This window comes from Anomaloglossus baeobatrachus, chromosome 6, assembly GCF_048569485.1.
Source record: "Anomaloglossus baeobatrachus isolate aAnoBae1 chromosome 6, aAnoBae1.hap1, whole genome shotgun sequence".
Classification (NCBI taxonomy): Eukaryota; Metazoa; Chordata; class Amphibia; order Anura; family Aromobatidae; genus Anomaloglossus; species Anomaloglossus baeobatrachus.
The window spans coordinates 251,857,306-251,882,838 of NC_134358.1; positions in this window are offsets into that span (position 1 = coordinate 251,857,306).

Genomic DNA, 25,533 nt, shown 5'->3' on the forward strand with positions numbered 1-25,533 from the left:
TTCCCCATCGTGCTCCATCAACCATACTGCACACTCCCAAACGTGCTCCATCCTCCATGCTGCGCACTCCCCATCGTGCTCCATCCCCCATGCTACGCACTCCTCATCGTGCTCCATCCCCCATGCAGCGCACTCCCCATCGTGCTCCATCCACTATGCTGCGCACCCCCCATCGTGCTCCATCTCCCATGCTGCGCACTCCCAAACGTGCTCCATCCGCCATGCTGCGCACTCCCAAACGTGCTCCATCCGCCATGCTGCGCACTCCCAAACGTGCTCCATCCGCCATGCTGCGCACTCCCAAACGTGCTCCATCCGCCATGCTGCGCACTCCCAAACGTGCTCCATCCGCCTTGCTGCGCACTCCCAAACGTGCTCCATCCCCCATGCTGAGCACCCCCCATCGTGCTCCATCCCCCATGCTGCGCACTCCCCATCGTGCTCCATCCCCTATGCTGCGCATTCCCCATCGTGCTCCATCTCCCATGCTGCGCACTCCCCATTGTGCTCCATCCCCCATGCTGCGCATTCCCCATCGTGCTCCATCCGCCATGCTGCGGACTCCCCATCATGCTCCATCCCCCATGCTGCGCACTCCCAAACGTGCTCCACCCCCATGCTGCGCACTCCCCATCGTGCTCCATCCCCCATGCTGCGCACTCCCAAATGTGCTCCATCCCCCATGCTGCGCACTCCCCATCGTGCTCCATCCCCCATGCTGCGCACTCCTCATCGTGCTCCATCCCCCATGCTGCGCACTCCCCATCGTGCTGTATCCCCCAAGCTGCGCACTCCCAAACGTGCTCCATCCCCCAAGCTGCGCACTCCCAAACGTGCTCCATCCCCCATGCTGCGCACCCCCCATCGTGCTCCATCCCCCATGCTGTGCACCCCCCATCATGCTCCATCCCCCATGCTGCGCACCCCCCATCATGCTCCATCCCCCATGCTGCGCACTCCCCATTGTGCTCCATCCCCCATGCTGCGCATTCCCCATCGTGCTCCATCAACCATACTGCACACTCCCAAACGTGCTCCATCCTCCATGCTGCGCACTCTCCATCGTGCTCCATCCCCCATGCTACGCACTCCTCATCGTGCTCCATCCCCCATGCTGCGCACTCCCCATCGTGCTGTATCCCCCAAGCTGCGCACTCCCAAACGTGCTCCATCCCCCAAGCTGCGCACTCCCAAACGTGCTCCATCCCCCATGCTGCGCACCTCCCATCGTGCTCCATCCCCCATGCTGTGCACCCCCCATCGTGCTCCATCCCCCATGCTGCGCACCCCCCATCATGCTCCATCCCCCATGCTGCGCACTCCCCATTGTGCTCCATCCCCCATGCTGCGCATTCCCCATCGTGCTCCATCACCCATGCTGCGCACTCCCAAACGTGCTCCATCCCCCATGCTGCGCACTCCCCATCGTGCTCCATCCCCCATGCTGCGCGCCCCCCATCGTGCTCCATTCCCCATGCTGCACCAGCATCAGCCTCTCTGCCCCCAGCATCAGCCTCTCTGCCCCCAGCATCAGCCTCTCTGCCCCCAGCATCAGCCTCTCTCCTCCCAGCATCAGCCTCTCCTCTCTGTCCCCAGCATCAGCCTCTCTGTCCCCATCATCAGCCTCTCTCCTCCCAGCCTACCCCAGCCTCAGCCTCCCCCAGCATCAGCCTCTCTTCTCTCAGCCTCCCTCCCCCCAGCCTCCCCCAGCATCAGCCCCCCCCTCCCAGCCTCCCCCAGCATCAGCCTCCCCCTCCCAGCCTCTGCCTCCCAGCCTCCCCCAGCATCAGCCTCCGCCTCCCAGCCTCCCCCAGCATCAGCCTCTCTTCTCTCAGCCTCCCTCCTCCCAGCCTCCCCCAGCATCAGCCTCCCCCTCCCAGCCTCCCCCAGCATCAGCCTCCCCCTCCCAGCCTCCTCCAGCACGCCGTGCTCCTCTGCCGACACTCACACACCCGATCGCATACACTCACACACACCCGATCGCATACACTCACACACACCCGATCGCATACACTCACACACACCCGATCGCATACACTCACACACACCCGATCGCATACACTCACACACACCCGATCGCATACACACACCCGATTGCATACACTCACACACACCCGATCGCATACACTCACACACACACTGACGATATCGCACATACGCGCTCACACTCACAACATCCGGAGATACCACATGCTTCTGGCCATGTGATCCTCCGGCAGGTCCTGGAAGCTCACTGCACAGTATCGCCGCCGAGAAGCAAGCGATATCCCAGGATGTTGTGAGTGTGTGGATGCGATGTGATGTGTGTGTGTGAGGTGTGTGTGAGAGTGAGTGTAATCTGATGTGTGTGTGTTGTTATGTGTGTGCGTGTGTGTATGTTCCGCCGCTGCAGGACCTTGATGCGCTGGTAACTATGCTACCATGGTTACCAGCGTATCTCGTCCCCCGCTCGCACGGGAGCCTACACCAGCATACGCCGGCAGCCCCAGCAATGCGAGGGTATGTGTCGGCTGGGTTGGCGGCGTACGCTGATGTGGGCTCCCGGGGGTACAGTACTCACCTGGGAGTCGTGGCTCCGTGTTGGTTCGGGGAATGCGTGCGGGGGCGGGGCCAGAGCGAGCGTGCATTGCGTGAGGGGGCGGGGCGTGGCCGAGTTGCCAATGCCTGCAGGGTGCCGGGGCGAGAGGCCAATCCGTGTGGGGGGAGGAGCCTGTGCGAGCGGCCGGCCAATCCGTGTGGGGGCGGAGCCTGGGCGAGCGGCCAATCCGTGCGGGGTTGGGGCCATGGCGAGCCCAGTGGCCAATCAGCTTTGTGTCACCGTAAGGACACAATTTTGGAGCAAGACAGACAGACAGACAGAATAAGGCAATTATATATATATAGATGATTTTGACCTCCTAAATTGAAATCTGACAATTAAAATTGTTATTTTGCTTTATTTTTATATCAAAGAATTTTCAATGTACTGCTACATTTAATTAATGCATAAGTTTCAGTACTTTGAAACATTAGCATTTTTGAAAATATAAAGATGCAGAATACAATTTTCTGATATTTATGAAGAGGAAACTTAGCAACAATTCAAATAACTAAAATAAGTCTAAACACTATTGCGAATTATAAACACAATAACTGAAATTGCACTACACAATTTGGTCCTCATTCGGTGATAACTTCTTTTCGCTTGTCTCTTCTGCTCCTGCATCAGATCATCTCTAACAATTGTACAACATTAATCTGCAAATATTAATGGATTCTATTGAACCTTGTTATCTTTTCTCATTAGTTGCAATATGTTGGTGAAATCTTTCGCCATGCTCACTGCTCAATGATCCACAGTTTGGTGGAAAATTGCCTTGATGTAAATGTAAGAAATTAATCTTTAAGTACATGTTACAGCCAAGATCCTTTTATGGTTTGAGTAAATTTTCCACCAACTCTTCATAGTTATCTTCTCTTGAATTAGTCACCAGTAATGTGAATGCTACCCATCTACCCATGCAGCTTTTCCTTGCCCTTCAACAAACAGGGGAACACCTCATCTTGAAAATACTTACGAATCTGAGGTCCAATAAAGACTTCCTTCTTTATCTTTTATTCACTTAACCTTGGAAATTTATCAATGAGATACTTGAATTCTTTTGCATTTTTATCCATTGCTTTTACAAAGTTCTTAATTTGGCCCAACTTCATATGCAATGGTAGTAAGAAACTCTTATGTGGGTCAACAAGTGGTGGACGCAGGACATTTTTACTTTCTGACTGAAGTGAATGTCGGAGAGGCAAATCTCTGTTATTATAGTGAAATTCTCTTCCATGACTATCCCACTTACACAGAAAGCAACAGTATTTTCTGTATTCACCCTGGAAAAAGTAAGAGGGCAACCATGTTGATCATAGTTTAGGCGCCTCTACAGCTGTTTCATATTGTCATAGGTTTCTTTCATGAGGACTGCATAACACACTAGATTTGAAGGTAGCGCATTGCCATTATGCAGCAAGACAGTTTTTAGGCTTGTTTTGGATGAATCGATGAAGAGCCTCCCTTTCTCTGAATAATGACTTATCTTCAGAGCTTTTATTAAACTGTTGATGTTTTTGCATGCCAGAAGATCGCCTTCTATGAAGAAGTATTGGATTAGATCTTTATCACTGTTGCAGAACAAAGAACAAAGGCTATAATGAATTTCATTATAACCTCAGCCACCTGAAGAAGCCAGTCTTGGTGAAACATGTTGGTGAGGCTATTAGCTGAATGCTTTTATGTAGGCAGTGTAGAGTGAAATTAACAAATATACGGTACTAAATTAATAGGACATTAGTCCATTTGTTAGTGAGCTTCAGTCCACGGCTGAATACTGCACTCAGTGAGTGATGATTTATGAATTATGTGGGGCACATAATTTTGAATAGAGGATTATGTAGGGCCCATTATTCTGTATGGAGGGCTATGTGGGGACCATTATTCTGTATGGAGGACTATGTTGGCACATTATTCTGTAAGGAGGACTATATGGGACACATTCTGTATGGAGGACTATACTGGCACATTATTCTGTAAGGAGGATGATGTGGGACCCATTATTCTGTATGGAGGGCTTTATGGGGTCCATTATTCTGTATGTAGGAATATGTGGGGCAAATTATTTTGTATAGAGGACTATTTGGGGCCTATTATTCTGTGTGGAGGACTATGAGTGGCCCAATATTCTATATAACTTTGGATGGTGGGATTCACAACCTATGTACATATGCATTGAGAATGAGTGTATCACAATACTGATTTACTGTATATAACCTCCACAAAGTTTCCAAAAGTCTGAGTATGTATGTTTTGGCTTTGCTTGGTCTTTACTCCGTACAAACTACAGGGGCCTCAGAGCCCCTGAATTAGTGATTGTGGGTGTCTCAGCTGAGAAATGTATTCCCAATGCTATGTATATGATAATTGCTTATTGTAGAAAAATGTTTATAGGCTGATTGTTGTAATTGCTTTACAAAACCTGCAATAACAAATATAGACACCTAGGGATTCTGCAGATAATTATTAGGATATTGCTAAAATAAAGTAAAATGCAGAAAAGATCAATAAGGAGCCTGTACTGAATGTGCACTCCACATTGTTGTGGGAAGATAAGGAATCAGGTTTGTTTTACTAGCTGGTTGTAAAGGCAATACATAGTTTGTAATATTAAATGTGGCGCAGTTGGTGTCCATGATAAAGCAGTGATAATCTTTTCAAGCTTTGTTTAGCACTGCAAAAACGTAGTCCCTGATGATTTCCACTGTAATGTGGCTGTGAGAATTCTAAGTTCATAAAGTCTGATGTTCCAAGAGTAAACCTAAACTATATTTATTTCCCAAATTAAAGCTATAAATTAGGACTGATAATACAGCCTATGCTTACGGCCTATGCTTGGTCTAATTTTGTTGAAAAACAATAATAAAAGCTAAATAAATGAATTTGTTGGATCCATACACAGCTATTCTTCCTTATAGCTCTACTTCTGTAGGAAACAGTATGGTATATCATAATTTACACTACACTAATCTTAATTATATTAAAGGGCAGATGTGTAAATATACTCCTATGGGTCCAGGGCAATTTTTGGACATGGCGGGATGTGAAAGCCCCAGTGGAGTGTCTATGCTCTACAAAGATAGGTCCCTCAATATATAGTAGACAAGTACTTCAAAACAGTATCAAATTAAGTAGTATGAATGTTAAAAAAGCACTTCCACTTAGCTTTTTATGCCCTAAGTCTGTGTAAACTGATCGCTGTCTCCCAGCGCCACTCTGGTACTCTTCTGGGTTTTGTGACGGCTATTCTGATGGGCCGGACACACTGCACTCTATGCGTGAGCCGGCTAATCTATGTAGCGTGAGAATGAGACTCAGAATGAGGCTTCATAGGTTACATTGTAAAAGGGACTTCTGGCTTACACATAGGCCCTAGTGTGGTCCAGCAAATCATATTACCTTAACTGCTATTGTGCCGCCCCTATGTCAGCAGCGGGGCTGCTCGGATCTGGATCCGCGGTGGCTCGAGGGGCGTCCGGACCCGGGGGTCGCGCGGACACTCGAAAGAAGGGGGGTATTTACAGGGGATGGTGTATTGAGAGTTCGTGACGCCACCCGTGGTGTGTGGTAAGGTGGAGTACCACCGCTGCAGCTGGGGAGTACCCGGTGGCGATGGAGTGGGCAGCTGTTACGTCCGGGTGGTGGAAGCACTGGACCGTACACCGATTTCCCCTGAGAAGGCAGCCAGGCCGGTCACCCCGCCAGAGGGTCCTGATGCACGGCAGCCGGAGCACTATAGGTAGCTGGACAGTCCGTAGAGAAGCAGGAAAGGTGGATGATGCTGAACCCATGGAGTTCTGGACGGTAGTCCGGGTGACGAGGCTCAGGGTCCGAGGCCGGGTTATAGGGTCAGGCGGGATCCGGAACCTGCTGAGCGATGGAACGGGTCACCAAACGGAGCCAGAGACTGGAGACTGGCGGAGCTGCAGAGGTGGTGGGACATCCGCCGAAGTCACCGTCAGGGTCCAGGGATGGACTTGGTTCGGAGCGACTGGCGTGGCAGGATAGGCTCTACGAGACAGGACAGGGTTAATACAAGGCAAAGCACAGGGCAAAGCAATACGGGGACCTGAACACTAGCTTGCTAAACACGTAGAACAGGCCCCGCCCACCAGGAAAGAGAAACCTTATATACCCTGTACCTGTCTATGCAATATCCTGTTTCTGGGTGCTGGCCCTTTAAGAAAGGGTCAATGACTGCGCGCGCGCCCTAATGCGCATGTGCGAGGCCCGTGTGCCAGAAGCCAGTCCAGGAAGCGGTGAGGAGGAAGCAGGAGCGCCCGGCTGGGAGTCCCACGTCGCAGAGGAACGCCGGGAGCGGGGAGCTGGACGCATGGAGGCCGCAGGCGGGGAAGAGGAGGCCGGGACCGGAGTGGCAAGCAGGGGACGCCGCCGGGGAGCGGGGAGCGGGCTACGGGGACCGGAGGACGGGACCAGGGGACCGGGAAGCGTGACAGTACCCCCTCCCCCACGCCCCCCCCGCAAGCGGGACAGGAAGGCACGAATCAGAGGAGTGCCAACATTCTCCCGGGGCTCCCGGGACCGATCCTTGGGACCATAACCCGCCCAGTCTACCAGGAAGTACTGCCGACCTCGCACGGTCTTCATGGCCACGATAACTCTTATCGCATAGATGTCATCGTCAGCAATAGGAGGGGGAGCTGCACCGACCTCAGCGGAGAAGGGACCAAGGACAACAGGCTTGAGTAAGGAGACATGGAAGGAGTTGGGTATCCGCATCGTGGCCGGGAGTTGCAGCTTGTAGGAGACTGCATTGATCTTGCTGATGATCTTAAACGGCCCGATGTAGCGAGGACCCAACTTGTACGAGGGTAACTTCAATCGGACATATCTGGATGCAAGCCAGACCAGATCACCTGGGGAGAAACACGGGGGATCCAGACGCCTCTTGTCCGCATGTCTCTTCATCCGCAATGAAGCACGTTCTAGGGACGACTTGACAGAGGTCCATATAGCTGAAAAGTCCCGAACCAGAGCATCTGCTGCGGGGACGTCGGAAGCCGAGGATACTGGCAACGGGACAGAAGGCTGCAGTCCATACACGATCTGAAAGGGAGAGCTGGAGGTGGACTCACTGATGTGCTGGTTATGGTAGAACTCAGCCCAAGGTAGGAGCGTGGACCAATCGTCATGATGGATGTTGACGTAGTGGTGCAGGAAGGAGGTCAGGATCTGATTGACCCGTTCCACTTGGCCATTCGACTGAGGATGGTAGGCCGAAGAAAAGTCCAAGGACACTCCAAGATGTTTGCAGAGAGCCCTCCAGAAGCGCGAGGTAAACTGAGTTCCTCTGTCAGACACTATGTGTGCGGGGAAGCCATGCAATCGGAATATGTGCTGTATGAAGGAGTCAGCTAGCTCCTGGGCAGAGGGCAGTCCAGCCATGGGAACGAAGTGGGCCATCTTTGAGAAGCGATCCACCACAACCCATATGACCGTATGTCCGGAGGATAAGGGTAAGTCCGTGATAAAGTCCATTGCGATATGTTGCCACGGAACGGAAGGAATGGGCAGAGGCAGAAGACGTCCATAGGGTAGGTGCTTGGGTGTCTTGTTCCGGGCACAGGATGGACAGGCTGAGACGAAGATTGCGACGTCTTTACGGAGGGACGGCCACCAGTAGTGACGGACAATCGTGCTCCAAGTCTTCTTCTGACCAGCATGGCTGGCGATCTTGGAAGCATGGCCCCAGTGCAGGACTCTCTGTCTGTCAGTATCTGAGACATAGGTTTTCCCAGGGGGTATCTGAGTTAGAGCGACAGGAGTCACCGGAATGATTTTACTGGGGTTGATGATGGGCTGGTATGTCTCCTCCTCCAACTCCACGGGCACGAAGGATCTGGACAGAGCGTCTGCCCGCACGTTCTTATCCGCAGGCCGAAAATGGAGTTGGAAATCAAATCGAGCAAAGAACAAGGACCAGCGGGCTTGTCGTGGATTTAGTCTTTGGGCAGACCGCAGATACTCCAGATTCTTGTGGTCCGTGTATATGATTACAGGGTATACAGCTCCTTCCAGGAGGTAGCGCCATTCCTCCAAGGCCAGCTTCACGACCAGTAGCTCTCGATCCCCAATGGTGTAGTTGCGTTCGGGTGCCGAGAAGCTCTTGGAGAAGAATCCACATGTGACCATCTTTCCGGAGGGGGAGTTCTGCATCAACACTGCCCCGGCTCCTGAGGAGGAGGCATCCACCTCTAAGGTGAACTGTCGGTTCAATTCAGGGCGATGGAGAACCGAGGAAGAAGCAAACGCCTGTTTCAAGGAGCAGAACGCGGCATCGGCCGCCGGGGACCAGTCCTTAGGATTAGCTCCTTTTTTAGTCAAGGCAGAGAGAGGTGCAGTCAAGGCAGAGAAATGCGGGATGAACTGACGGTAGTAGTTCGCAAAGCCGAGAAAGCGTTGGATAGCCTTCAGTCCGGAAGGAGGAGGCCAGTTGATGATGGCAGACACTTTCTCTGGGTCCATCTGCAGGCCAGTGTCCGAGATTACATAACCCAGGAAGGGAAGAGACGACTTTTCGAAGATGCATTTCTCGTACTTGGCGTACAGACGATTCTCTCTAAGCCTCTGGAGGACTAGCTGCACGTTCTCTCGGTGGGTTGGTAGATCCGGAGAGAAGACCAGGATGTCGTCCAGATACACCACGACACAGACATAGAGGAGGTCTCTGAACACGTCGTTCACCAGTTCTTGGAAGACGGCCGGAGCGTTACACAGACCAAAGGGCATGACACAATACTCATAGTGCCCATCCCGAGTGTTGAATGCAGTTTTCCATTCGTCTCCAGAGCGAATGCGAACCAGGTTATAGGCCCCACGAAGGTCCAACTTGGTGAATACACGGGCTCCTCGGAGCCGATCGAATAGTTCGGGGATAAGCGGCAGAGGGTATTTGTTCTTTACGGTGATCTGGTTTAATCCCCGCTAGTCAATGCAAGGGCGCAGATCACCTTCCTTCTTCTTGACGAAGAAAAACCCTGCTCCGGCAGGGGACGAGGACCTCCGAATGAACCCCTTAGCTAGGCTCTCGGTGATATAGGCAGACATAGCTCGTGTTTCAGCAGGGGACAAGGGGTATATCCGTCCTCGAGGAGGCGTAGTTCCTGGCAGTAACTCGATAGCACAGTCGTAGGGACGATGAGGCGGTAACACCTCTGACTCCTTTTTATCAAACACGTCCGTGAAGGACCAGTAGGCAGAAGGCAGTCCTGGTAGAGACTCTGGAACCGGAGGGCGTCGGACGGGCTGGATGGATTTCAGACATCTCTCGTGACACGAGGAGCCCCATCGGGTGATTTCACCTGTACTCCAGCTGACCGATGGTTCGTGTGTCCGTAACCATGGAAGTCCCAGCAGGATCTGATGAGACATGCGCGGGAGGACGTAGAAGGTGATCTTCTCGGTGTGCAGAGCACCGATCCGTACTTCCACAGGCTTGGTGATCAGGGAGACGGTGTCAGAGAGGGGTTTCCCATCAACAGAGGCGATCACCAGCGGTTTCTCTAGTGGGAGGACATGCACCTGGTACTTATCCACCGTGGCCTGCTGGATGAAGTTGCCTGCTGCTCCGGAATCGAGATACGCCTCTGCCGTGAACCGGGTCTCTTCTGTAGTGACTTGAATAGTCCAGGTAACGGAGTCTGAGAGAGTCCCAGCACCTAGGGTGGCCTCTCCTACCAAGCCTAGGCTTTGGAGTTCCCCGGCTTCTCGGGACAAGAGCGTAGCAGGTGTGTGCCATCACCGCAGTAGAAGCAGAAACCCTTTGCTAGTCGTTCTGCTCGGCGTTGTTCCGACTGCTTCAGGCGGTCAATCTGCATGGGCTCGGAGGTAGACACGCCAGGTGACGCCAACTGGGGAGCGATGGACTTCTGTGGTGGGGAGGAGTGCCGTATCGGACGCCTCTCGCGGGACACTTCTTTGGATCGTTCCTGAAAGCGAAGATCCACTCGAGTCGCTAGGGCAATCAGGGCATCCAGGGTGGAAGGCACGTCACGTCCAGCCAGCTCATCTTTAATACGACCCGAGAGTCCTTCCCAGAAGGCGGCGGTTAGAGCCTCATTGTTCCACCCGAGTTCCGAAGCCAAGGTGCGAAAACGGATGGCATATTGGCCCACCGTCAGAGTCCCCTGACGTAGCCGGAGGAGAGATGAGGCAGACGCGGAGGCGCGTCCGGGCTCGTCAAAGGTGCCACGAAATGCCTGCAGGAATTCCTGGATGTTGGTGGTCACCGGATCCTCCTTCTCCCACAAGGGGTTCATCCAGGCCAGTGCCTCTCCCTCTAGATGGGACATCATGAACGCGACCTTGGCTTGGTCGGAGGCAAACAAGTGCGGCAGCAGCTTGAAATGGAGAGAGCATTGATTGATGAATCCCCTGCAGGTCTTGGGATCTCCGGCATACCGGGGTGGTGAGGCCAAACGAAGTCTGGAAGCATCCGAGGAGGCTGCCACGGGAGCTGTGGCCGTGGATTGTACAGTGGAAACCTGAGATGCCGAGGATGTGGCCGTCGCTTGTAGCGTGTTCAGGCGGGTATCCACAGAAGACATGAAGTTCAGCATGCGGGTCTGGGTCTCACGCTGGCGTGTGAGTTCCTGCTGCAAGGCCGCTAGTGCTTCGGCGGGATCCATGGCCTGTTCTAGCTGTTACGTCCGGGTGGTGGAAGCACTGGACCGTACACCGATTTCCCCTGAGAAGGCAGCCAGGCCGGTCACCCCGCCAGAGGGTCCTGATGCACGGCAGCCGGAGCACTATAGGTAGCTGGACAGTCCGTAGAGAAGCAGGAAAGGTGGATGATGCTGAACCCACGGAGTTCTGGACGGTAGTCCGGGTGACGAGGCTCAGGGTCCGAGGCCGGGTTATAGGGTCAGGCGGGATCCGGAACCTGCTGAGCGATGGAACGGGTCACCGAACGGAGCCAGAGACTGGAGACTGGCGGAGCTGCAGAGGTGGTGGGACATCCGCCGAAGTCACCGTCAGGGTCCAGGGATGGACTTGGTTCGGAGCGACTGGCGTGGCAGGATAGGCTCTACGAGACAGGACAGGGTTAATACAAGGCAAAGCACAGGGCAAAGCAATACGGGGACCTGAACACTAGCTTGCTAAACACGTAGAACAGGCCACGCCCACCAGGAAAGAGAAACCTTATATACCCTGTACCTGTCTATGCAATATCCTGTTTCTGGGTGCTGGCCCTTTAAGAAAGGGTCAATGACCGCGCGCTCGCCCTAATGCGCATGCGCGAGGCCCGTGTGCCAGAAGCCAGTCCAGGAAGCGGTGAGGAGGAAGCAGGAGCGCCCGGCTGGGAGTCCCACGTCGCAGAGGAACGCCGGGAGCGGGGAGCTGGACGCATGGAGGCCGCAGGCGGGGAAGAGGAGGCCGGGACCGGAGTGGTAAGCAAGGGACGCCGCCGGGGAGCGGGGAGCGGGCCACGGGGACCGGAGGACGGGACCAGGGGACCGGGAAGCGTGACAGCAGCCAGGTGTTTAACCCCTCCACGGGTAACGGGGATGCCCCGGGACTCAGTGATGGTGACAGGGATGTGCCGTTGAGGAGGTAAGGGTCACTTGTGTACTCACTCAGTCCAATAATGCTAACATCGACAACTTTAGTAAACCAAAGTTCTGGACACCACTGCCGCTGAGGGGGAGCACGTTTGGGTCCCATTTCTGCTGGTGTTGCCTTTTGATCTGTGACCTTTCCCTTGGCACTTTGTTTCTTCTAGTTGGTCCCTATAGCATGAAACTAATCGGGTCCCACTCCCTAGTGTGGCTAACTGAGGGAGCTTGCTCTCAGGGTTCACGCTTGGGATTTCCTGGACCATATGTGTGGAAAGTCCTATCCCCCTCGTTGCGCTAGTACCCCGATTTTGGAGCGGGTGGAGAGTGGATCTTGAAGGCTCTGTCCTCGTTGGGTGAATTGTCAGGTAGCCTGAAACTACTCCCTGACCTAGGGTCCACGTACTCCGTCGTGCCCTGGTCCCAGCCCAGTGATGGTACAAGGCCGCCGGCTCTTCTCCACAACAATGCCGTGCCCCTTGTCACGATTCCCTGCGACCAGGGGTCCAGCTCCTACCAGGCCCAGACCAACGTCTGCTACCTAGTACCTCCAACACTACACTCTCCTTTTCTCTGACTGACTCCTGACACTCCTGACCTCCCCTTAACCAACTCCCCATGTGGGCGACCCTATTCCACTCAGGCTGTCCACTGGTGTGTTTGGTAGGTGTGGTGCAGAGTGTTCCTAGGATCTTGATTAGCTGATTTTGGCAACACCATTGGTTAGGGACCCGTAACTAAGGAGGAGGTGGATATTGCACAGAAGGGCTGATTGCACAATACCCTGTGACGACCTGATAGGCCAGGGCGTCACATTATGATACCCAGATGAGGACTGGAGGTGCACTATATACTGGGGAAGATGGCGATTGGTGTGTATATTAGCACACCTACACTATGTTGCATATACATTCACCAGGTTTAGGGCAAAAAAGTTCAATGGGAGTGCTTCTTTAAAGGGAATCTGTCAGCAGGTGTTTGCCACCTAATCTGAGAACAGCATAATGTAGGGACAGAGATCCTGATTCCAGGGATGTTTGACTTACTGGGCTGCTTAGTGTAGTTTTGATAAAATCACTGTTTAATTTGCAGTAGATCATCATTAGAGGACTACTTGGCATGCTGTCAGGTAGTCCCGCATATGCCTGAGCTCTGTATAACTAGTACATCTGCAACAGAGAAAACATTGAATTTATCAAAGTTATGCCGGCGTCACACGGTACGATATATCGGGCGATATGTCATCGGGGTCACGTCATTAGTGATGCACATCCGGCATCATTAGAGACATAGTACCGTGTGACACCTTTGAACGACTGTGAACGAGCAAAAATACTCACCTTATCGTTGCTCGTTGACACGTCGTTCATTTTGAAAATGTCGGTCCTCCTTCTGTTCGCCGGTTGTTCATCATTCCCGTGGCAGCACACGTCGCCCCATGTAACACCCCGGGAACGACAAACACAGCTTACCTGCGTCTCACCGGCAAGGCGGAAGGAAGGAGGTGGGCGGGCTGTTACGTCCCGCTCATCTCCGCCCCTCCGCTTCTATTGGCCGGCTGCCATGTGACGTCGCTGTGACGCCGAACATCCCTCCCCCTTCAGGAAGTGGATGGTCGCCGCCCACAGTGAGGTCGTTCGGGAGGTAAGTGCGTGTGATGGGGGTTAATGACTTTGTGCGACACGAGCAACAAATTGCCAGTGACGCACAAACGATGGGGGCGGGTGCGATCGCTCACGTGATCGCACAATATATCGTTCCGTGTGACGCCGGCCTTATAGTAAGCAGCTCAATAAGGGACACATCGCTGGAATCAGGGTCTCTGTCTCTACAGTTATGTCCAGAAATATTTGGACAGTGACACAATTTTCGCGAGTTGGGCTCTGCATTCCACCACATTGGATTTGAAATGAAACCTCTACAACAGAATTCAAGTGCAGATTGTAACGTTTAATTTGAAGGTTTGAACAAAAATATCTGATAGAAATTGTAGGAATTGTACACATTTCTTTACAAACACTCCACATTTTAGGAGGTCAAAAGTAATTGAACAAATAAACCAAACCCAAACAAAATATTTTTATTTTCAATATTTTGTTGCGAATCCTTTGGAGGCAATCACTGCCTTAAGTCTGGAACCCATGGACATCACCAAACGCTGGGTTTCCTCCGTCTTAATACTTTGCCAGGCTTTTACAGCCGCAGCCTTCAGGTCTGCTTGTTTGTGGGTCTTTCCGTCTTAAGTCTGGATTTGAGCAAGTGAAATGCATGCTCAATTGGGTTAAGATCTGGTGATTGACTTGGCCATTGCAAAATGTTCCACTTTTTTGCACTCATGAACTCCTGGGTAGCTTTGGCTGTATGCTTGGGGTCATTGTCCATCTGTACTATGAAGCGCCGTCCGATCAACTTTGCGGCATTTGGCTGAATCTGGGCTGAAAGTATATCCCGGTACACTTCAGAATTCATCCGGCTACTCTTGTCTGCTGTTATGTCATCAATAAACACAAGTGACCCAGTGCCATTGAAAGCCATGCATGCCCATGCCATCTTGTTGCCTCCACCATGTTTTACAGAGGATGTGGTGTGCCTTGGATCATGTGCCGTTCCCTTTCTTCTCCAAACTTTTTTCTTCCCATCATTCTGGTACAGGTTGATCTTTGTCTCATCTGTCCATAGAATACTTTTCCAGAACTGAGCTGGCTTCATGAGGTGTTTTTCAGCAAATTTAACTCTGGCCTGTCTATTTTTGGAATTGATGAATGGTTTGCATCTAGATGTGAACCCTTTGTATTTACTTTCATGGAGTCTTCTCTTTACTGTTGACTTAGAGACAGATACACCTACTTCACTGAGAGTGTTCTGGACTTCAGTTGATGTTGTGAACGGGTTCTTCTTCACCAAAGAAAGTATGCGGCGATCATCCACCACTGTTGTCATCCGTGGACGCCCAGGCCTTTTTGAGTTCCCAAGCTCACCAGTCAATTCCTTTTGTCTCAGAATGTACCCGACTGTTGATTTTGCTACTCCAAGCATGTCTACTATCTCTCTGATGGATTTTTTCTTTTTTTTCAGCCTCAGGATGTTCTGCTTCACCTCAATTGAGAGTTCCTTAGACCGCATGTTGTCTGGTCACAGCAACAGCTTCCAAATGCAAAACCACACACCTGTAATCAACCCCAGACCTTTTAACTACTTCATTGATTACAGGTTAACGAGGGAGACGCCTTCAGAGTTAATGGCAGCCCTTAGAGTCCCTTGTCCAATTACTTTTGGTCCCTTGAAAAAGAGGAGGCTATGCATTACAGAGCTATGATTCCTAAACCCTTTCTCCGATTTGGATGTGAAAACTCTCATATTGCAGCTGGGAGTGTGCACTTTCAGCCCATATTATATATATAATTGTATTTCTGAACATGTTTTTGTAAACAGCTAAAATAACAAAACTTGTGTCACTGTCCAAATATTTCTGGCCCTGACTGTACATTATGCTGCTCTCAGATGGGAGAGCAAAAACCTGATGACAGATTCCCTTTAAGGTTCCTTTATGATAAAACCCAGAAGGATGCTTGATGGTTAGAAAGGTTGTCCAGTAGGGATCTGGTGATTATTCCTCAATCAGGTCGATATGCTAAGTTAAATTGTGTGAAATATCTTTTCTGCTGGGTGTGTAGTGTCATTTTTGCATCTTGACAAGTCTTCTGAGCCATGCAAGGTAGCAAGGTCCACTGTAAATGTAAATACACAGCTTGTGATCTTGCAACTACTAAGTTTTAATGAATGATGTGCAAGCACTACCATGCAGTTGGATGTTCGAATGGACACTAATCAAGTGCCAGAGTGTAATGGAAGTAAGTGGGAAACTAGAGCATTTTGTTGGACGATTTCCCTGAAAAATGCTCAAATTCCCCATTGACTTCCTTGATACTCAGGTGCTCGAGTCACCCTCATCCGAGCATCAAACTACTTGTGACAAGTACCGAGCACCAGAGCATGGTAGTGCTTGCTCATCACTAGTTGTAAGTTCTCTGCTTCTTGCCAAGGAGGCCTACTACTCTGATGTCCTGCCTTGCGTTTCTACGGATGGGGATGAAATGCTGGACATTGTATTTTATTGCCTGTAAGCACTTCATACTACATTTATGTTGAACCATTCCTTATAGACTGTAATGTTGGCCAATAACCTAGGCAACAAGCAGTAAATAATAAAATGAAAAACATCTCTGTTCTTGAGAATGGAGAAGAATTTTAAAGAAAAGTAATTTTCAAACCTATATGTTTTTACATGTGCTTTTTTCAATTTTATTTATTCGAGAACTTGAGACAAACCCTTTAAGATCACTGTTTTTATGTTAAACCCATTTGTTAAGGTGGTGAATTCATATGCTGTAGACAGTTGCAAAATTTTATGTGAATATATAGTGCCTTGCGAAAGTATTCGGCCCTCTTGAATTTTTCAACCTTTTCCCACATTTCAGGCTTCAAACATAAAGATAAAAAATTTTTTGTTTTGGTGAAGAATCAACAACAAGTGGGACACAATTGTAAAGTTGAACAAAATGTATTGCCTATTTTAAACTTTTGTAAAAAGAATAAACTAAAAATTGAGGCGTGCAATATTATTCGGCCCCTTTACTTTTAGTGCAGCAAACTCACTCCAGAAATTCATTGAGGATCTCTGAATGATCCAGTGAGTTTGCCACAAGCCACCTGGGAGACACACCAAACATGTGGAAGAAGGTGCTCTGGTCAGATAAAACCAAAATCGAACTTTTTGGGCACAATGCCAAACGATATGTTTGGCATAAAAGCAACACAGCTCATCACCCTGAACACACAATCCCCACTGTCAAACGTGGTGGTGGCAGCCTCATGGTTTGGGCCTGCTTTTCTTCAGCAGGGACAGGGAAGATGGTTAAAATTGATGGGAAGATGGATGGAGTCAAATACAGGACCATTCTTGAAGAAAACCTGTTGGAGTCTGCAAAAGACCTGAGACTGGGATGGAGATATGTCTTTCAACAAGACAATGATCCAAAACATAAAGCAAAATCTACAACGGAATGGTTCACAAATAAACATATCCAGGTGTTAGAATGGCCAAGTCAAAGTCCAGACCTGAATCTAATGGAGAATCTGTGGAAAGAGCTGAAAACTGCTGTTCACAAACGCTCTCCATCCAACCTCACTCAGCTCGAGCTGTTTGAAAAGGAAGAATGGGCAAGAATTTCAGTCTCTCGATGTGCAAAACTGAAAGACATACCCCAAGCGACTTGCAGCTGTAATCGCAGCAAAAGGTGGCGCTAATAAGTATTAACTTAAAGGGGCTGAATAATATTGCACACCCCAATTTTCAGTTATTTATTTTTTATAAAAGTTTAAAATAAGCAATAAATTTCGTTCAACTTCACAATTGTGTACCACTTGTTTTTGATTCTTCAGCATAAAATTTAAATTTTTTATGTTTATGTTTGAAGCCTAAAATGTGGTAAAAGGTTGAAAAATTCACAGGTGCCGAATACTTTTGAAAGGCACTGTAAGTCAGTTGTTTATGCCAATGAAATTTTAGGCAGTTGAGAAAATTTCTGCAACAAATTCTGCAGTGTGCAAATTGATCCTATTGCTCAGTGCTGAAAAAGTGACAAAAATTCTGTAAGCAATTTTGTGTTTTGAAAAGTGTCTGGCATTTCCACTTTTCAACAAAGCAATAACTGAATGTCAAGTGTGGTGCAGCATTGAGGAATTTGCTATGTAAGATGTTTTATGGCAGCTAGAAACATAAAAATAATGTTAGACACTTGGATTAATTATTAGAACTATGCATATATATTGACATTTATTAGTGATTGCCCAAAGAAAACAAGTTCCCGAGATCCTGGCATCTGTAGCTTAATAACGATAAGAACCAGAAAGGGAGTGTTGGGTGGAAGCCAGAATTCCTGTACTTCAAATAACAGTCTGCGATTCTGCGTGAGCAGTGCAAGTCTATAAAGCTGACACTTCAATTTAGCCATCACAGCAGAAGTAAGGCTGCTTTCACACTACGTTTTTTTAACATCCGTGATGAACGTTTTTTTTAACGCAAAAAACGGATCCAGTGCAAATGCGTTTTCATTTCAATGCATTTGCAATGGACTCGCGTCAACATGCGTTCACCTGCGTTTGCGTGCGTTATAGTAAGGATCCAGCGACTTGCAGTTTTTTAACTTTTTTCAAAAACGCTACTTGTAGCGTTTTTCAGCTGCGTCCAAATACTGCAAATTACTGGATCCTGACTAAACAGTATGCAAACGCATGTGAACGCTGGCATGCTGATAGACAGGATGCTGCTTGCTCTACTGAGCATGCCCAGAAACCAGCCTGGCGTGATCAGTCTGTCTCTCCCCCTCCCTCTCTCCCCCTCCCTCTCTCTCCTCTCTCCACCGCCTGAGAGCGGAGGACGCTCGTAACCAAGGTAAATATCGGGTAACCGCGGGCTTAGTTACCCGATGTTTATCTTGGTTACGTGTGCAGGGAGCAGGCAGCCCTGCTCCTAGCAGCTGCAGACGCTCGTAACCAATGTAACTATCGGGTATCCAAGCAAGTTACCCGATGTTTAGCTTGGTTACGAGCCTCTGCAGCTGTCAGATGTCGGCTCCCAGTCTTTCACGTTCAGTTCCCCTCATTCCCAATCACATGACTCCAATGCCCGCCCATAAACTTAAAATGACAGGATCCTGCAAAATAACACATGCGTTTGCATGCGTTTTTCTTTACAAAAACAGGATCCACTTTTGCAGCACAAAACGTTCATGACGCATGCTAAAAAAACATAGTGTGAAAGCAGCCTAAATGTGAAAAAGTGTTCAGAATCGTATCACACGGATAAAGTAATATTCCTCTGGGCTGCCAATTATAACTGAATATTTGTGTGGATATTTAGTAAATTCATCCTTTAAAAGGCTTGCCCACTACTTTAAGAAATGTTTAACGTGATCAAAAAGTAAAACAAAAGTTAAAAATGGATACTTTTGTGATGCAAACCCAAGACTCCTGCATCACCGAATTACTGTGCAGATGCATGGGAATTTGGAAACCGCTGCAGTCAATCAGCTCCCGCTCGTCATCTGCAGCTTTGACATTCTGTCTGTCCCAACAATAAGACACTGTTTCTTTTTGTGCAGATATAACATTAAGACTAATGTGTAGTCGAATCTGGCAGCTACAGTATGTGTTACTTCTTTATCCCATCTCCCTCAGAAGAGGGAGCAGATGTAGTGGAGTAAAATATGATTGGAGTGGTGTAAAATATGAGTTCAACATCCCAGTTTGGTTTCTGAGACACACAGATCTGCAAGAAAACTGTGGCCTCAATATTTTTAAATATTGGAGAAGCTATAGTAAATCAGGTAATGACAGTGAAAAACGTACAGGGCTCTATAAAAGTATAGTTTGTGGAACAAACAGGCAAACACAAACAATTTTTCGCCATGGGTAAGCAGAGGGGGTCCATAACATGAAATTGGATGTATACAGCAATCAGTGCATTATATCAGCTATAACTGAAAAAAAGATTCTACTACTAAGAAGATCTGAACATCTTTGTAATCCAGTTTGGCAGTTATCTTTGAAGACATTTTTCTGGACAGATTGTAACAGGATATTACGTGTGTAGAAGTGGACACATATGGCTTTTATCATATAGAACTTAGGTTTCATTGCAGTATATGCCAAAGACCTTCCACCTTCCAAAACATGAGATCTATTTACACTTAAAAAGGTTTTCCAATAGTTATGTGACTCCCTTTCTTTTATCCTAACTATTCCTAACTAACACTTTCCTAATATACAAGTGCATCTTGATAAATTAGAATATCATCAAAAAGTTAATTTATTTCAGTAATTAAATACAAAAAGGGAAACACATATTATATAGAGTCATTACACACAGAGAGAACTATTTCAAGTGTTTATTTCTGTTAATGTTGTTGATTATGGCTTACAGCCAATGAAAACCCAAAAGGCATTATCTCAGAAAATTAGAATATTATAAATGTTGGCCTAATAAAAAGTATGTACAGTAAATAAACATTCATACTCCTTTGCATGAATGCGATGTATTTTTTTGATTTGGGAGGGGGAGATCCAACAGCTTAAACAGTTCATGAATGGACTTAATGATAATAATCTAAACATTGGACTTACCTTTAATTACAGTAGAGAAAGCATTGAATATCTGGATGTCAGAGTATCAAAGGGAAGTGATGGGATATTAACAAGAGATGTTTATCGAAAGGAAACCGCTGTCAATTCCCTGTTAAGTGCGAGGTCTTCACATCACAGACAATTAAAGCTGTACCAACAGGTCAGTTTTTACGCATTTGCTCCACCAATATGCTTTTTGAAAATCAAGCCAATGACCTTAAAAGACGCTTTCGTTCTCATCACTATAGGGATGACTCCGGTAAGATACATTACTCCGTATCACGCCCAATGGCGGGAAATGACAAACATCATTGACAAATATTGGCCTATTCTCCTATCAGACAATGATTTAGCACGTGTTCTGACGCCTAGACCAGCCATAACTCCTAAAAAATCAAAAACCATCAAAGATTTAGTTGTCCACAGTCACTATGTCCCCCCTCCCAGTAATTTTCTGGGTAATACAAGGGGTCCAAAATGGGGGTCTTACCCCTGTGGTGACTGTGGCGCCTGTTCACAACTTGTGAGAGCTAGTGATTTTTTCAACTATGATGGTACAACCACGTATAGGATCCTACATCATATAAACTGTCGTACAACAGGTGTCATCTATTGGGCTATATGTCCATGTGGGCTCATATACGTGGGGCTGACGTCCAGAGAACTGAAGGTCAGAATTATGGAGCACATCAGGGATATTAAAAATGCCAATAAAGCCATCAACAGGGAGGATGTGGAAGCATTAAAAAATATTCCCAAGCACTTCAGCAGGGAATTCCATGCAAACAATTGGAGACTCCTGAGATTCAGGGGAATAGATAGGATATACCCAGGAGTGAGAGGAGGTAATTGTCACGCTCCCCGGGTCCTCGGCTCCCCTTCCCGGGTCTCCTGTCCCGCTCCCCGGCTCACCTGCCACGCTCCCCGCGTCCCAGTCTCTTGTGCCCGTCCTTCCTAGGCTCCCTGGCCGCCGATCCCGGCGCCCGACGGCCTCCCAGGCCCTGGCCGGCTCCCCTGCGTCCTCCTCTCAGCCTCCTTCCCTGGCTTCTGGCACCCGGGCCGCGCGCATGCGCATTAGGGCGCGCGCGCGGTCACTGACCCTTTCTTAAAGGGCCAGCGCCCATTAACAGGAAATGAGGTTAGACAGGTACGGGGTATAAAGGGGGTTCTTGTCCAAGGGGGCGGGGCCTGATCTTCGTGTTTTCTGAGCTAGGAGTCAGGTCTCCTTGTGTTTTCCTGCCATACTTACGTATCTCTCTTCTAGAGCTGATCCCGCCTCGCCATCCAGTCCTGCTGAATCCTGAGCCCCGCACGCTGTCCGTCTGCCATCTGACAGTCCGTACCATCTCGGATCCCTGCGGTGACCCGTCATCTTGCTCCAAAGGTTCCGGACCCCGCCTGACATCATCTTGGCTTCCGAACCTGAGCTACGTCACCCGGACTGCCATCTGTGACTCCGTGGTCCCAGGGACTCCTCCGCTACCTTCACTTGCACGGACTGTTCTGCTGCCCATCAGTGCTTCAGCTACCGGACTCCCTACCACCATCTTAGAGTTCGGCCCAGTGGATCCACCTCCTGGGTCTGCCCGACCGCCCGGCCCTGACAGTAATCTTAAAAATATCCTTGCTCAAAAAGAGGCCAAGTGGATCACCCTGTTGGACACAACAAAACCCAAAGGGCTGGATGATGCAATCAGCTTTAAACCTTTCTTATAGCTCTCTGAAAAACACTGCAGAGGACAATGACTGTTTTAACTTACCCCCGCTATTGTCTTTTAATATGTGTATTATATTTGTTATTTTACAGGGCAGTTTGGATTGGCACAGATATCAACCTACAAATTCAAATGTTTAAAGACATCTGAGACCAAGCAACAATAACTTATAAACATGTTAATTACCATCATGATGTGTGAGCACTGCATCAGTCCGTGCGGTAGCGATTTCAATGTGATGACTTCACAAAGTAAATATACATGGACCTGACACATGAATGCAACTGATATAAAATAATGATTGTTCTTTTTTTAACATCTAGTACCACATATATCTATATATATATTAGTGCTAATGAAGCAGTTATAAATTAAGTGGTTCATTTTTTTCATTCCTGTGCGGACTGATGCATTGCAATAAACATTTACCTATGGAAGCGGTTTTGCCCTCACATTGCCCACTTGTAATATGTCTGCAACAGCAGCACTGTGGGTACGCGCTCCGGCCGGATCTCTCCCTCCCTCCCCGTGCCTCCCGGCGTCCAATCGGATCCACGACAAGCGCGCAAGCGCAGAGTGGTTTCCGGGACGCTGGGCGCCGCGGTGAGGAATGGAGTGACCGGAGGACGTGCGCCGAGACACACAGGTGCACCATATTTGTTGTCTTTAAAAAGTGCCTTCCTCACTGTCCCTGCACCTCTTGGACGAAGCTCTCCTGCGAAACGCGTCGAGGTGCAGGGCAGTGTGGTCGGGACCATCATGGCGGCAGCGGCTCTTTATTAACAGACAATAATATTTATCTTTTGCACAGCCCAGGGCATTGACCTTGGTCAATCCTCACAATCCAGTGTCCATGGTATAAACTACGTAACTGGTGCTGCTTATTTTTATTTAAATGCATGATTATGTAACCTTGGCTGTACATGTGGTTGTATATGTGGCAGTTCATACAATTATTGTTTTTGGCCAAACTGATTATACCTGTGAGGTAAAACATTGCCCTTTGTATGCGTATTTATAGCAGTTTGTGCCATAAACGTGCATGATTTTTTCAGGCTGCCAATGTTCATTCATCTAACTCTAATACAGTATTTTGTGGAGCGCTAGCTGTATACTTACTGCATTTTATAGATATAACCACTCTGATTAAGCTGCTATGCTAACAATGCACTTTAAATCTAACACAGAATCATGTTTGTACTGTGATTGTATTCTCACATGCCATTATTATTATGTACAACTGAGCCTGCGACATATGACTATACCCGCTGCATAATATCCCATGTTGATGATAGTGAAGTAAACTGTGGAGAGAAAAAGCGCAATAGGGTCTTACCCGGTATATATCCGGGGAAAAATAAAGGGAATGTACTCACCTCAAGTAGTTGTGACAGTCACAACTACTATGAAAGCTTATGTTGTAGAGATGAAATCTGCTGCAGCCCCCGTGGTTGATAGCAGAGAACAATAGAGAAGGGGTTTATGCCGCGCTATTCATCAGGAAGGAGGACAAAGAGATGGTCAATGTTGCTTTATTGTAGCTTGTGTCTACGCGTTTCAGGAGCTCTGCTCCCTTCATCAGGACATACAGCACAAAAAAACATATCTCTGAGAGATATGTTTTTTTTGTGCTGTATGTCCTGATGAAGGGAGCAGAGCTCCTGAAACGCGTAGACACAAGCTACAATAAAGGAACATTGACCATCTCTTTGTCCTCCTTCCTGATGAATAGCGCGGCATAAACCCCTTCTCTATTGTTCTCTGCTATGTTGATGATAGTGTGAGACCACACTGCCCTGTTGGATTTTAAGCATGGTGGTTGCACATGTTGTTTTATTAACACTGTCTGTCTAACTGTGTGCCTTCACAAATATTACTATTATTAATAAAGTTTTGTATACAATTTTTTCAAACAAAAAGACTTGTGTCCATTTGGAATGTCATTTGTGGTTTAATTGGTAACCAATGGTCAAATGTAGGCTATAGTGACAAATTTGGGATCATGGTTTAAAAATAGAACTTATATGGATCCTATTCAATTAATGGTGTACTCCTTTGCATGAATTACTGCATCAATGCGGCGTGGCATGGAGGCGATCAGCCTGTGGCACTGCTGAGGTGTTATGGAAGCCCAGGTTGCTTTGATAGCAGCCTTCAGTTCATCTGCATTGTTAGGTCTGGTGTCTCTCATCTTCCTCTTGACAACTCCCATAGATTCTCTATAGGGTTTAGGTCAGGCGAGTTTGCTGGCCAATCAAGCACACTGATAATGCGGTTATTAAACCAGGTATTGGTACTTTTGGAAAATTAAATTTACATCTCCAAAAGGCTTGTCGGCAGAGGGAAGCATGAAGTGCTCTAAAATTTCTTGGTAGACGGCTGCACTGACTTTGGTCTTTTTAAAACACAGTGGAGCTACACCACCAATTGACATGGCTCCCCAAACCATCAGTGATTGTGGAAACTTCACTGATTGTGGCCACTCCACTCTTCCCCCAGACTCTGGGACCTTAATTTCCAAATGAAAGGAAAAATGTATTTTCATCTGAAAACAACACCTTGGACACTGAGCAACAGTCCAGTTCTTTTTCTCCTTGTCCCAGGTAAGACGCTTCTGGCATTGTCTATTGGTCATGAGTGGCTTTAGAGAAGGAATGCGACAATTTTAACCCATGTCCTGGATACATCTGTGTGTGGTGGCTCTTGAAGCACTGACTCCAGCAGCAGTCAACTCCTTGTGAATGTCCCCCAAATTTTTGAATTGTCTTTTCTTCACAATCCTATCAAGGCTGCAGTTATCTCAGTTGCTTGTGCACCTTTTTCTACCACTGTTTTTCCTTCCACTCAACTTTCCATTAATATGCTTGGATACAGCACTCTGTGAACAGCCAGCTTCTTTAGCAATGACCTTTTGTGGCTTACCCTCCTGTTGGAGTATGCCAATGGCTACCTTCTGGACATCTGTCAAGTCAGCAGTCTTCCCCATGTGACCATTTTAAACGCTTAGGAAGCCTTTGCAGGTGTTTTGTGGTAATTATTCTAATTTTCTGAGTTAATGACTTATGAGTTTTCATTGGCTGTTAGACATAATCATCAACATTAACAGAAATAAACACTTGAAACAGATCACTTTGTGTATAATGACTCTATATAATATATGCATTTTCCTTTTTGTATTGAATTACTGAAATAAATTAACTTTTTAATGATATTATAATTTATTGAGATGCACTTGTATGTATAAATATGGATTTGACAAGCTGGTAATACAAGTGTCATATCATCCTCTCAAGGTTATGATTCTAGAAATATCAGCTCAATTACCGTATTTTTCAGACTATAAGATGCACTTTTTCCTCCCAAATGTTGGGGGAAAGTGAAGGGTGCGTCTTATAGTCTGGATGTAGGGCATATGGCTGCGGGGCATGAGGGTGCTGCGGTAGAGCGGGTCATGTCTGGCATGTGCAGTCTGTAGTAG